This window comes from Panthera tigris, chromosome A1, assembly GCF_018350195.1.
Source record: "Panthera tigris isolate Pti1 chromosome A1, P.tigris_Pti1_mat1.1, whole genome shotgun sequence".
Taxonomy (NCBI): domain Eukaryota; kingdom Metazoa; phylum Chordata; class Mammalia; order Carnivora; family Felidae; genus Panthera; species Panthera tigris.
In genome coordinates, this window is record NC_056660.1 from 194,789,172 (window position 1) to 194,801,659 (window position 12,488).

The 12,488-nt window shown below is 51.4% G+C and overlaps 1 protein-coding gene and 1 long non-coding RNA gene across 3 annotated transcripts in view; one reads left to right on the forward strand and one right to left on the reverse strand.

Moving 5' to 3' along the window:
* Window positions 1-5,641: 5,641 nt before the first annotated feature.
* On the reverse strand, window positions 5,642-9,592 carry LOC122240855. The gene is made up of 3 exons (XR_006220581.1): window positions 8,939-9,592; window positions 8,580-8,798; window positions 5,642-6,551 (listed from the first exon to the last, which is right to left on the reverse strand). It is a non-coding gene; the product is annotated as an uncharacterized LOC122240855 (long non-coding RNA).
* A 1,711-nt stretch (window positions 9,593-11,303) lies between these two features.
* TNIP1 (TNFAIP3 interacting protein 1) overlaps window positions 11,304-12,488 on the forward strand; it is a 52,828-nt gene continuing 51,643 nt past the window's right edge. Inside the window, exon 1 of one of the 2 annotated variants that reach the window (XM_015542577.2) lies at window positions 11,304-11,389. The gene's annotated coding sequence lies outside the window, so the exon portion shown is untranslated. The remainder of the gene's footprint in view (window positions 11,390-12,488) is intronic. The other variant, XM_042994050.1, reaches the window with a different exon arrangement.

Sequence of the window (12,488 nt, forward strand, 5' to 3'; positions counted from 1 at the left end):
TGAGTGAAGCGTGTGCTTTGAATGGCAGCGTGTGGTGGCAGGTGCCGATTAAGTGTCCTGGGGGAGAGAAGGGTCGGGTCAATGCCTTCCAGCCAATTGCCAGTCCCCCCACTGTTTCACCACTTGCCCCCATCCAGAGAGATGGAACCAGGAGTCTAGCTACCTGGGTTCAAATTTGCATCTGCCACATGTATGCGTTCTAGCTTCAGGCCAACCTCTGTCCCTGCCTGAGTCTCTACTCTCTTATCTACAAAGTAGGAGAGTTGGATGAAAGGATGTTGGCTTTCTCTAACATTGACAGTGTAAGATGTGCCCCCAAGTCATTCCCTTTCCACTTTCCTCTCTAACTAGAAACACACATACAGACACATAAACATATTTCCCACGGGGTCTGTGTTTTTGACCTAGACCTGCCGCTGGATTGTCCTCATGACAGCCTGAGGTATTCACCCACCCAGGAGTAAGTTCTACCCTCATGCTCTTGACTGGGAATCCGAGTGAGAGTCTGAGCTAACATCTAGCCTGGAAAGGCTGCCTCAGTCCCCTCCAGGTCTCAGATACTCCCTCCTCCCTCTGCTGCCTGGACGTGTCTCTGTGCATTCTTCATTCATTACAACCAAACCAAAACTTCCTCTTTTGAGCTCTTCAAGGGCACCAGATGTGATCGTGATCTGGGGAGGCCCGTGGAAAGTTTCTACTTTGTGAAGATCACTGATAAGCAGCAGCTTCTCCGTCTCCCTTCCATCGGATGTGTTTCTGCTCTGCGACTTGGGTCTGAAGTTGTCTGGTGACGGTGACAGAGGTGCGAGGGCGCCTGCTGACTGGGGGGCCCTGCTCCCTATCCTGACTGACCTGACCTACTTTGACAAATCAAGTGTGTCTGCTATAGTAGCTGTGCAGGGGGCACGGGGTTTGGGAAACTTGAGTGACCTTGGGCCCGCCACTGCCCTTACTGGGTCTCAGTTTCTACATTTGTACAGTGAAGGGTTGGATCCAACAATTTTTTTTTTAATTTTTTTAAATGTTTATTTGTTTTTGAGAGACAGAGACAGAGCGTGAGCAGGGGAGGGGCAGATAGAGAGGGAGACACAGAATCCAAAGCAGGCTCCCGGCTCTGAGCTGTCAGCACAGAGCCCAACTTGGGGCTCGAACCCACAAACCATGAGATCATGACCTGAGCCAAAGTCGGACGCTTAACTGACTCAGCCACCGAGGCGCCCCTGGACCCAGTGGTTTTAAAGAGTCCTATCTTCATCTTTGCCATAATGAGGCTGAAAGCAAGATGGTTTATCTTGTTCTGTCCTCCACCAGGCTGGGAACCCACATCCCAGGAGAGTCAGCTGAGAGCTTTTTTGGGTATTTACCCAACTTACTGCAACTATTATCAAAAGACAAATTAACAAAGCTGCCACGTTAAAAGCTGTGGAGTCAGGCCCTTGCCGCTAACTGACTGGGAGCATGGCATTTCTGAGCCTCAGTTTCCTCATCTAGAGAACAGGGCGTCCAGTTCCACCCATCTCTTAGCCTTTGAGATGGAAATGAGGTAATGCAGGGAAGTACTCGGCGGGGGCCTGCCTTGCCCGGAGTCAGCTGTCGGCCACCACCTGCCCAGAGCCAGGCCCCGTTGTAGGAGGCTGATAAGTGGATCCCAAGATGTTTTCTGATTCTGCTATCAAGTCAACTGCAGATCACAGAGGCACCCAAAAACAAACATGAAAGCACCTTAAAAACATGTGCCGAGGGAAGAACAGTTCTGGGAGTGGCAAGGAACGAGTGATGGAATCGGAGGGAATAGAAGGGGGAGGCCCCCTGAGGCCAAGGGGAACACACAAGCAGAGAGGCCAGGAATGTCTTGAATTCCCAGAAACCAGGAATGAGGATAGCTGAAACTGATCACTCGCAATGTACAAGCCTGTTGTAGTTCCTCAAGGTGCAATTTTCACTTGCTTTTCAGTTAAGGTGGGTTGCATTCTGGGATTGGTCTCTAGTAGGAGGGAGACCCTTAGGGCTTGTGGGATGAGGCAGACGGCATTAGAAATGGGAGTGTGCACCCAACTATGGGGGAATGTCAGGATTTTATCTTGCACCACAGGGGAGCCTTTGGAGGTTCTTAGAGGGAAGGTATGCATCTAGCCACACACTTGAGAAAAACCAACCGTGTGAGGGAAGGGTGGCCAGTTGGAAGGCTAAAGCAACAATCCCACTTAAGACTCAGGTGCCTGCAGAGCAAATCACATTTTTTTTCCCTTGGAGCTGTGGCAGAGGAGGCAGCAGCCACTATTCAGAATCCCTGCACTTCATTCATTCATTCATTCATTCACTCTTGCAGCTTACACTTCTGGAATGCCTCCTGTATGCCATGCCATATGTGGTGGATACTAAAGATATCAAAACTTAAGACTGTTGCCTCCTAATCCTTGAGAGTGGACATTTGAGTGTCCCTGTCACCCAGCTTACTCCAAAACACGCTGTTAAATGACACCGGAGATTGCTTCTGTGGCCAAAGTTCAATGGAGAGAAGTGGCGGGGGACTAAATTAAAACTAAAAGGAAAGAGAAAGCAGAAGCCCAAACCACTGCTGTCTCAAAATGGGAGAAAAGGAGGATGGTGGTGATGTTCTAAGTGTGGAAGGGGCCCTCGGAAAGTCTCACCTCCCTCTCCCTCTCACAGACAACTGTCCCAAGGGCACTTAGCGTTTCTGCGGCAGGCAGAACTGGAACCCTGCAGTCCTGCCCCATCTGGTGCTCTTGGACCCCCGCCCGTGTCTTCTCCCACTGTCTTCCTTCTTCCCCCTTCTGCCACGGGGCTTCTCTCTCAGCCTCTCCCCAGCTCCGCCCCTTGCTCTTCGCCCAGCCTCCTGCCTCCAGCCCTGCATTTTCCGTTCAGAGTGAACCCTTCTCAGAAGCTCCAGACTGGGAAGCTCCAACCTCGCTCTTTGGGGCCACAGGGAAACATCTGAAGTGACTGGCCGGGAGGCGGTTGCCCTTCTAACCCGAGCAGAGAGCCGCTATTTGAGAACTGCCACGGCCACATTTCCAGCTGTTGGACAGCGGTGTGGGAACTGCTGGCTATCTGGAACCCCCTGATGTTTACTGTGCCCCAGCTTTGCTGAGAATAATGGGTAATCCCACGGGAGGAGGGCAAGGGTGATCACCCTTATTCTAATGAGCAAACCAAGGGTCCAAGCGGTCAAACAAACTGCCTGAAGGTACAGGACACGTGGATTGAGCTGGAAATGGTCTTGCAGCTCATCCAAACCAACGCTCTTGTTTCAGGAGTTCAAAAATCAAGACCCAGTGACCATGGTCTTACTAAAGGCTAGATCTGGGGTTAGCACCTGGGTCTCCTGATTCCTGCTCTGCTCACTACTCACAGGTCTTCCTCCTCTTGGTTACGGAAGCCAGGCTGAGCTGAGAATGGGAGGGAGAAGTGTCAAGTTGCCCAACCCGAATTTCAGAACCCAAAAGCAGCACATCGGTGTTCTAACAGGCCTCTTAGACCTCAGGTTTCCCCAGGCAGACTTCCTCACTTTACAGTTGGGTTAGGCAAGCAGGAAATTCTAGTTCTTAACTGAGCCCTCTACTCAGAGGTTAACCTATGGAGGCAGGCAGGCTGGCTGGATCGAATCCCAGTCAGCCACTTAGAAGTAGATAAGTCACTTGGCCTCCCTATGCCTTGGTTTCCTCATCTGTAAAATGGGAATGACAAAGGTTGCTATTTCACAAGGTTGTTGTGAATCAAAGAAGCCAATGCATGCACATCTCTGAGCACACTATCTGGGACATAATAAGAACTCAATAAATATCAGCTCTTTGGTATTAATAAGTAGGCTAGGTTCCATTTCATAAAGGAGAAGAACCCAGAAGGGGAGTCTAGGCTAAAGTGTGGACCTTACCCTCCAGCCAGCCCCAAAGGTGCAAGGGACAGGAGTAGAGATGTCCTTTAGAAAGACATCTCTGTGGCCAGTGTGAAGAAGGAAACGGGCTGGGAGACCATTGGACTGGCTTGCAGTGTTCCTCCGATATAGAAGGATGAGGACAGGAGCCAGGGCAGGAAAGCAGACATGGAGAAAAGAGCCTTAAGAAAAACAAGGTGGTGTGAGAAACCAAGGAAACTGCCCAATCTGCCATGGGGGATTAGAGAGGGAGGGAGATACAAAGCCAGAGGTAATGTCATTACCCGGGAACCCAGAGGCAGCAGCATGTGCTTTTAAAAGCAGCATGTGAGGCCGGAGACCTCCAGTGCAGGCCATCTCACTGCCCACCTCTCAGGTGAGAACTGGAGAAGCCATACGGGAGCTGTCTGGCAATGGCCCCTTCCCCTGGGCCAGCTGTTGTAGCAGTTTGCAGAACATGCATTTCCTTCTGTGGGACGGTCTCACTCCTCCCTCTCAGCTACCCCCATCTGCCTAGTGTGCTGCCAGCTGCAGCCAGAACCACCTAGTGGCTACCTCATTGGGATGGCCTTGGACCTTGACCTGGAGATAGCCATGGGCGGGGCTGGGAGGGCCTGATAGGTGAGCAGGGAGGGTGGGGAATGGATCTAGAGATCCCAAGTCTGTGCTGGGCTAGTGATTTCTGTTCTCCCACACGGCTGGTGTCCACTCAAAGCCCCCAAATCCCATTTATCACACACACAGAATTCCACATCACTGCCAGTCATACCCATGGGGACACACCATGTATATCCCAGAATCAGAAGCACACTGCTGGTAACACAGACACACAGAAATGCACACTGTGGACCACACAGGAAAATAAAATGATTAGGCCCACAAATACGCTGCTCAGAAATACAGATACTGTTGTCCATATGCGTACTACACGAAACTCTTCACACAAGTACCTAGACTCGCCTTTCACACGCGCTCACCAGAGCACATATGCACTCATACTTTCCTTGGCACACAGCCTTAGTGTGTGGCACACAACTCCAGGAATCACTGACCTGCCTGCTCTCGGGTATGTTCTTCGACAGCAGAACAAACAACCAGGCTCTGTGGAGAGCAGACTTTGCGCCCAAATGCTCTGGACTTGAGCTCTGCTCCTGTTTGCAGCCCTGCTCTGGGGGAGGCAAGACCAGCTCATTGGAGAACCAGGCAGTAAGCAGGATCCGCCTTTGAGAGGAACGAAATCCCCAGGGAAGTCTTTGTGGCGTAGTGAGGCTCAACTGAGTGAAATGTAAAGAGGCAGGAGGGAGAGATTTGCTGTCAACAGCCCCCATCCCACTCGGTCCACTTTTCAAGGAGTGTTCTAGAAGCTGGCGGTGAAAGGGTTAACAGTGCCACTGCTGCACACCCCACCTTCGGGCTTTGGAAAACCTGAGTGCAGGGATTTGCCCAAGCGGAGTCAGGGTCCCTACGTCCCCGCTTGCCTTTTAGCTGTCCCCAGGACAAAAGTCCCCAGGTGAGTGAGATGGAAACCCAAAATGAAACTTTGCTAGGCTTCTCCCACTCGAGCTTTGACACTGTCACTCTGGTCAGCGGCAACAGCAGCGGCTCCAACTCCACCCTCGGCATTGCTCTCCAAGGCCTGGTGTCCCCTTGGGGGTGCACTGCGTTCTCTGGGGCAGACCTGCCTTCCCCTCACTGGGCCTCAGCGCCCCCCCCCCCCCGCCACACCTCCCACTTTCCTACCTAGGTGGCTGTTCTGGGGACAAGATGAGACGCAGCACAGGAGGAGCCTAGCACAGTGCTGTCTCTCCCTTTGCCCCTCTCCCGTTCTGGGGTCCAGGTTAATTGGAGTCCATCATTTGCATAGACATGAGACCTCACCCCGGGGAAATTCCCCCTGGTGACCAGGCTTCCTTTCTGAGGTCAGGCCACATCATCAGACTCAGCTCCTTCCTCTCCAGCTCGCCCCAGCCTCTTACTGGCTTTGGCCCCTGGTATCTGGCAGGTGGAGATCCAAGTTCCCAGATTGAGTCCTATCTTGTGATCAGGGATGCTGTCCAAGAGAATATGAGGGTGGAGGGTGGGCTAGGGGCCTGGAGCAAAATCAGAAGTGGTCGTGACCCATGCTCAAGGGCTAGAGGAAAGGCAGCAGGCAGGAGGTGGCTGAGAAGCCTAGTAATGCCAGCTTGTCAGGAACTCCCAGCCTGGCCTTGGGCATAGGCCTTCCCCTCCCCGAGCCTTAGTTTCCCCTTCTGTCCAGCCAGGGGAGTGGCCAAGATAATCTGTAAGCTTTGTTCCAGATCAAATGAGCTAAGAAGCCACTTCCTTTAGCAGCACAGTCTTGCAACATTCGTCCTTGGATCTTCTTCCTTTGACAAGAACCTTGCAACATACTGCCCTATATATGTTTTTCTTTCCTTTCCTTGGAAAGCACAATTTTGCAAAATGCATTCCTGAATCCCACTTTCCAGATGCCGACAGAATCAACATGTACCTCCTCTCCTCGGAGCGACTTGGTTTGAGGTTTAATTTTTCCTTTCACATCCACTATGTAGAATGCCGTGTGACCACAAAAAGTGGAACAGAGCTCCCTTTTCTCCAGATTCTAAGATCAGTTGTCCTCTTGGTCTCTGACACTGGTACTGAGAAGGCACTTTCCCTGGAACAAAAAGGGGGAACAATGAGGTCCTGGGACAACCTGCATCAGAACCAACTCTTAGAAAGGCAGCTTTGAGAGAGGGAGTCACAACTTTGAATCACCTGGGGAGCTTTTAAATACCAGTCCCAGGCCACCCCCCCCCCCCACCCAAGATTCTGATATAATTAGTCTGGAGTAGGGCCTGGGCATCTGTGTTTTTTTAATGCATTTAAAATTTTTTATTTTAGAGAGAGTGCAAGCAGGGGAGAGGGGCAGAGGGAGCAAATCTCAAGCAGGCTCCATACCCAGCACAGAACCTGACTAGGGGCTCGATCCCAAGACCCTGGGATCATGACCTGAGCTGAAATCAAGAGTCAGACACTCAACTGACTGAGCGACCCAGGTGCCCCAAGCATCTGTATTTTTACAAAGCTCTTCAGGTGATTCTAATGTCCAGCCAGGATCAAGAGCCACTGATCTAAGGCCCTACCCAAGACCAAATCTGGCAGATGCTAAAGTTGATGAACCCCTGACCTATGATATTCTTTATGAAATTATCCTATCTATTTATTTAGTTTTAATTTTTTGAGGGAGAGACAGAGCGTGAGCAAGGGAGGGGCAGAGAGAGGGTGAGACAAAATCCGAAGCAGGCCCCAGGCTCTGAGCTGTCAGCACAGAGCCCGACACTGGGCTCAAACCCAAGAACGCGAGATCATGACCTGAGCTGAAGTTGGACGCTCAACCAGACTGAGCCACCCAGGTGCCCCTGAAATTATCTTAATGGGCATTTTTTCTATGCACACAGGTATTCCCAGGATTATGCATGGACAAAAAGAATTGACTCCCTTTCACAGATGAGGAAGATAAAGGACAGAGAGAGGAAATTGCTGCTCAGGTCATACAAGGTTAGTAGTGGTCCTGGCACCTAGTGGAAGCTTATAGACTCAAAGTATTCTGGGGGGCACCTGGGTGGCTCAGTCAGTTAAGTGTCCGACTCTTGATTTCAGCTCAGGTCATGATCTCACGGTTTCTGAGTGCAAGCCCCACATCAGGTTCCACACTGACAGTATGGAGCCTGCTTAGGATTCTCTCTCTCACCCTCTCTGTCTCTGCCCCTCCCATGTTCGCTCTCTCTTGCTCTCTCTCAAAAATAAGTAAAAAACAAAACCAAAACAAGAAAAAAACTTTTAAAAATTTACTAAAAAAATTTTTTTTTTCCAAAAGTCACGGATTTGTTACATGGGTGACCCAGAGAAGTACTAGCAGGCTAGTCCCACTGGTCTGTGACAGTGAGTTCTTGGCTGCCTTTCTATGAGCAGATAATTCTTACTTTGGAGTTAGAAGACCCAGTTAGGGATCTTCGACCTTTCAAACTACTAAGTACTGAGATAACCCCTGGGAGCTTACTAAAAATGCTGCCACTAGGACCCTGTCCCCCAGAGAATATGATTTCTTAGGTCTGTGGTGGGACCCAGAGGTCGGCCCAGAGTCCTGGGCTAGGTCCCAATGGTACAAGGATTTCCCATCCTTGAGGAGCATTCAAAAGACTTGGTCAATCAGGAAACCCGAGGAGTCAAATTTAGCATTTGCTAAATAAATATCGACTGACTATTGTGAGACTGGCCCAGTGCTGTTCCCACAACATCAATAAGACCAGAGACGTCAGGGTTAGAGAGGTGGGATTGGGTGATTAGGTATCAAAGGAGAGGGGCCTGTGCATATGCAAATTTCACCCATCTTTTGAGGTCTGGCACAGGCCTTGTCCCCTTCAGGTGACCTCTGCAGATATGACCTGAGTTTGAACTCCAGCTGTGCCATGTGTTAGCTGTTGGCTTAAACCACTATGAAGCTGAGTTACCTCATCCAAAACACAGTGGTACCAATCTCACAGGGTTCTGATGAGGAATGCATGAAAACAGTCTACTTAAGAGCCTTTAGCATCAGGTCAGGTACATGTTCATCTTAAATATTAGCTATTAGTGTTATTATTTCCTGATCGTCTTGGCCAGCCCTGATTTCTCCTTTCTCTGAACTTTTGGACTTCCTTACGGTGTCAAAATGGAAGGTCCCTTAGTGATCATCTTGTCTGATTCCTTCACAGTCTAGAAGGGGAAGCTGAGTATCAGAGAAGGGAAGGGACTTGCCCAGAGCCACACAGCAGAGCCAGGACTCAAACTTAGCTCCGCTAATGCCCAGTCCAAGGGCCTCTTCTTTCTTGATGTTCTTCCCGTGGCCTGAACAAAGAAGGCAATTTCAGAAAATCCATGGCTGGACAAAGAAGAGGTGAGAGAGAAGACAGGGGAAGTTAAGTGTGTTCAGCATTCCAGTAAGGAGAGCCCAGAGCTAATCTTCCCCCAGGATGTGCAAGCCGTGTTCCTAACTGAAGATTCTAGTTCATATGGGCCTACCTCCTTGAGCCTCCTTAGCCCTTCAAGGTCCTGCCACCATTTATGACGCCATGAGCAGGAACCGGTCCAAGCAAGGCTTTGTGAACTCATAGAGGATCTATGACTATTGTGGCCCGTGGAGAGAAAATATCATGTTTAGAGGGAACATTGCAATCCAGGAGTGTCAGGGCTGAATGACACACAATACCGATGAGGAATCTGAAACCAGAATTCCTCAAGGAAGGGACATTCCTCAATTTCACAGAAGGCTCTGGCTGACCCAGATGGCTGGTCACAGGTCACCAGGAGGCTTCTCAAAGGGAGCCGGGGACACGATCTCTCTCTCTGATGCTGAGTCCTGCTACCATCCTAAGTCCCAGTTGGGGACATAGGTGACGGAGGCCCTGCAAGTTGGTATCAGAAGGCAGAGAGGGGAGCATCTGACAGCCTCAGTGTGAAGTGTATTTTTACTCCCTGCAGAGAAAACGGTCTATGTGCAGGAGTGTGTATTATCCTTTGCACCTGGTCTAGCTCAGGGATTGGTGTTATTCGTCCTATGGAACTTTCTGTGATGATGGAAACATCTGCACAGTCTGGTATGGTAGCCACTTGGCCACATGTGGCTGTTGAACACTTAAAAAGTGGCCAGTGAGACCAAGGGACTGAATGCAGTGTGGGAAACGGCACTAGACTAGGAGTCAGGAAGTCCCTTCATTTACTCACTTGGAAAGTCACTTCCCCTGTCTGGCCTTCACTTCCTTATCTGTAAAGTGAGGCTGTTGGGCCAGGAGGTGCCCCTAGCATTCCCCATGGGATTCCAATCCGAGGAACACAGAAGCAGCAGAGAACTGGATTCAGTGGACTCTCTCCCTCCCTCACCCCCTACCCTCCATTTCTCATCCCCCTGCTCAGGCTGAATGTGGCCCCATGTGACTTGGCCCTGTTTATTTCTCCAGGCCCAACTCTGTTACTTCCCCCTTGCCTGCTTCAAACTCCATGCTCTACTCAGAGTGAACAATTTTCAGTTCCCTGAATGTATTCTCTCTTTGCATATTCTATTCCCTTTCCTAAGAACACCCTTCCTTGTGCTCTCGCTTTGGCCATTTTCAGGTCTCAGCTGACATGTCACTTCCTCCAGGAAGATGTCCCAGATCCCCCAATCCTGACTAGATGCTCCCCTGTCCAGGCTCCTGTAGTTCCCTGTATTTCTCCTGCCAAAACACATCTCTACCACACTTTGTTATAATTATCTATTAGCCTCCAGCCCCCAGAGCAATGCTATCTGATAGAACTTTCTGTGATGGTGGAAATGTTCTATACGTGTGCAGTCTACCGTGATAGCCACATGTGGCTGGCTGCTGAGTGTCTGAAATGTGGCTAGTGCTCCTGAGGAACTGAGTTATTAACTTACTTAATTTTAACCAATTTATATTCAAATAGCCATGTATGGCTAACAGCTACTGTACTGGACAGGGCAGCCCCAGAGTCTGTGACCTCTGAGTAGGCAGGAAGTGGGTCTGACTGGTCCATTCTTGTATCCTCAGTGGTCTATAATGTTGCTGTTAAGAATAAAGAAACTCTGGAACCTGAAGTGACCAAGAAACCTGAAATGATCCAGAGCCAACCCATCCCCTCTGAAAGCATCTTTTCAGTGGATAATGAACTGAGATCTTATGTTTGTAAAGTACTTGAGAGTTTACAAAGGATGTCAGCAAACCATTTTATTTCAATTACCTTCACAGGAGGCAGGCCCAGCAGGACTCATTACCCCCATTTTACAGCAGGGGATCACTGAGGCTCCGGATGGGGAAGTGAGGCTCAGGAGAACGAGCTGGTTAGTGTAGAGCTGGGCTGCTCCGTGGTGGGTAGGTCCCTAAGGCCCCACTTGACATCGAAATGAAACCCAGCACAGTGGGAAGGAGTGAGCTTTTCCTTCCCTGTGGAGAGTCCACAGACAATGAATGGAAACAGACGGAAAAGGAATGGGAGGGGGGGAGGAGAAAGTGGGCTGGGCATCTGGAGGTTTCCTGAGGCCCTTGGGGGCTGGAATCCCCCACCTCAGGCAAAGGAGGAATTAGCAGTACAAGGGAGAACCCAGGGGTGGGGTAGGTGGGCAGACCAGGTCGCCCCTGCCCCCCTGCCAGTTCCTGGTCCAGCCACAGAATCATCAGGCCCCCAGCTCCTCCCCAGAACTCCCTCCTCTCCCTGGAATGCTTGGCAAGTGATAGCCAGTCTGGGAAGCGACAGGTGGGGAACCGACAAAGAAGGGCCCTGTGCTCTGCCAGGGGGCAGGATGGGGCCTCAGCTGGGCCTTGTGGGGCTGCCTGGCGGCTGGCTCCTCCGTCTCGGGGAATTCCCCTCCTGCCTAAAAGTCAACCCAGCCCAGCCCTCCTTCCTGCAGAAGCACAGCGAGCAGAGAAGCCTTCACAGGGCGGCAGCCCCCACTGCACCCACCTTCGTCTTCTGCCCCAGGTGAGTGACCCAGCCTGGGCGTCCATGAGCCAGGACAGGGGTGAGGGCTCACTGCACAAGGGTGCCGGGGCCACCAGATCACCCCCCAGCTCTGCGCCAAGAGCCACCTGGCCTCCTACTTTCCTGCCAGCTGGGTTCGGCTGGTCCCCTGTGCCAGCTCCCTCTCCCCCCCCCCCCCCCCCCCCCCCCCAGGGCTTGGGCTCTGGGCCTCTCTGCCTCCTTGCCTGGCCTCATTCTCCTCTTGCTGCTCTCCCTCCATTTCTTATTTCCTCTTCCTGTCCCCCTCTTCTTGCCCCCTCCTCAGCCAGTGTTTTTCTCTCTAGTCGCTGCCAGTTCTTCCAAAGGGAAGGAAAAGAAAAGTCGCTTTTTGTCTTACCCTTCCCTGAAGGAAAGGGATTGGGCTCACCAGTGTGAATGTGGATTTGTGTCGGTGTTGAGAATGTGTGTCCATGTTTGCGAGCATGTGTCAGATCTATGGAGGTATATATGCATGGGCCTGAGTGCAAGTTCACAAGCATGTCTGTGTTGGGGAGTGTCTGGGTCATTATGTGAATGTGTGTGTGAATGTGAGCTTTGGAGGGTGAGTGTGTGCGTGTGTATCAGGCACTTTAGTGGTCTACAGCGAGGTAGGAAGAGACCAGGTGGGAGTCTAGCCCCGCCTTCCTTGGGAACACGATGGAAGGCTGGGACCCTCCTTAGCGCTGGGGCAAATGCATCTCTGGAGGGCTCTCTCACCTGCTTTCTCCCTAGGGCTGGCTGGACCCTTCTGCGGTTGAACCTTTAACAGAGGGCCTCAGGCGCTGGGAGTGGGTGAGAGCTGGCAGGCAGTGGTGATACGGCCTCCTCTTTAAACCCCAAGCAGTCCAGATTTTCCAGAGCTGGTCAGAGGCCCAGCCCAGGGAAGTCCCTTGCTAGGAGGAGCAAGAAGCAGAGACCAAGTCCCTGGCACAGCTGCTTCTGGGCTGGAGAACAATGGAGGGGGAAGCAGGAGGGACCCTGGGAGAGGGAGAATGAGAGAGGACACGGGGTGAGGCTGAAGGAGGATGGCTCTCTGGGCCCTGTCAGGGCTTCCCAGGATTAGGAAATGTCTGGTTCCCAT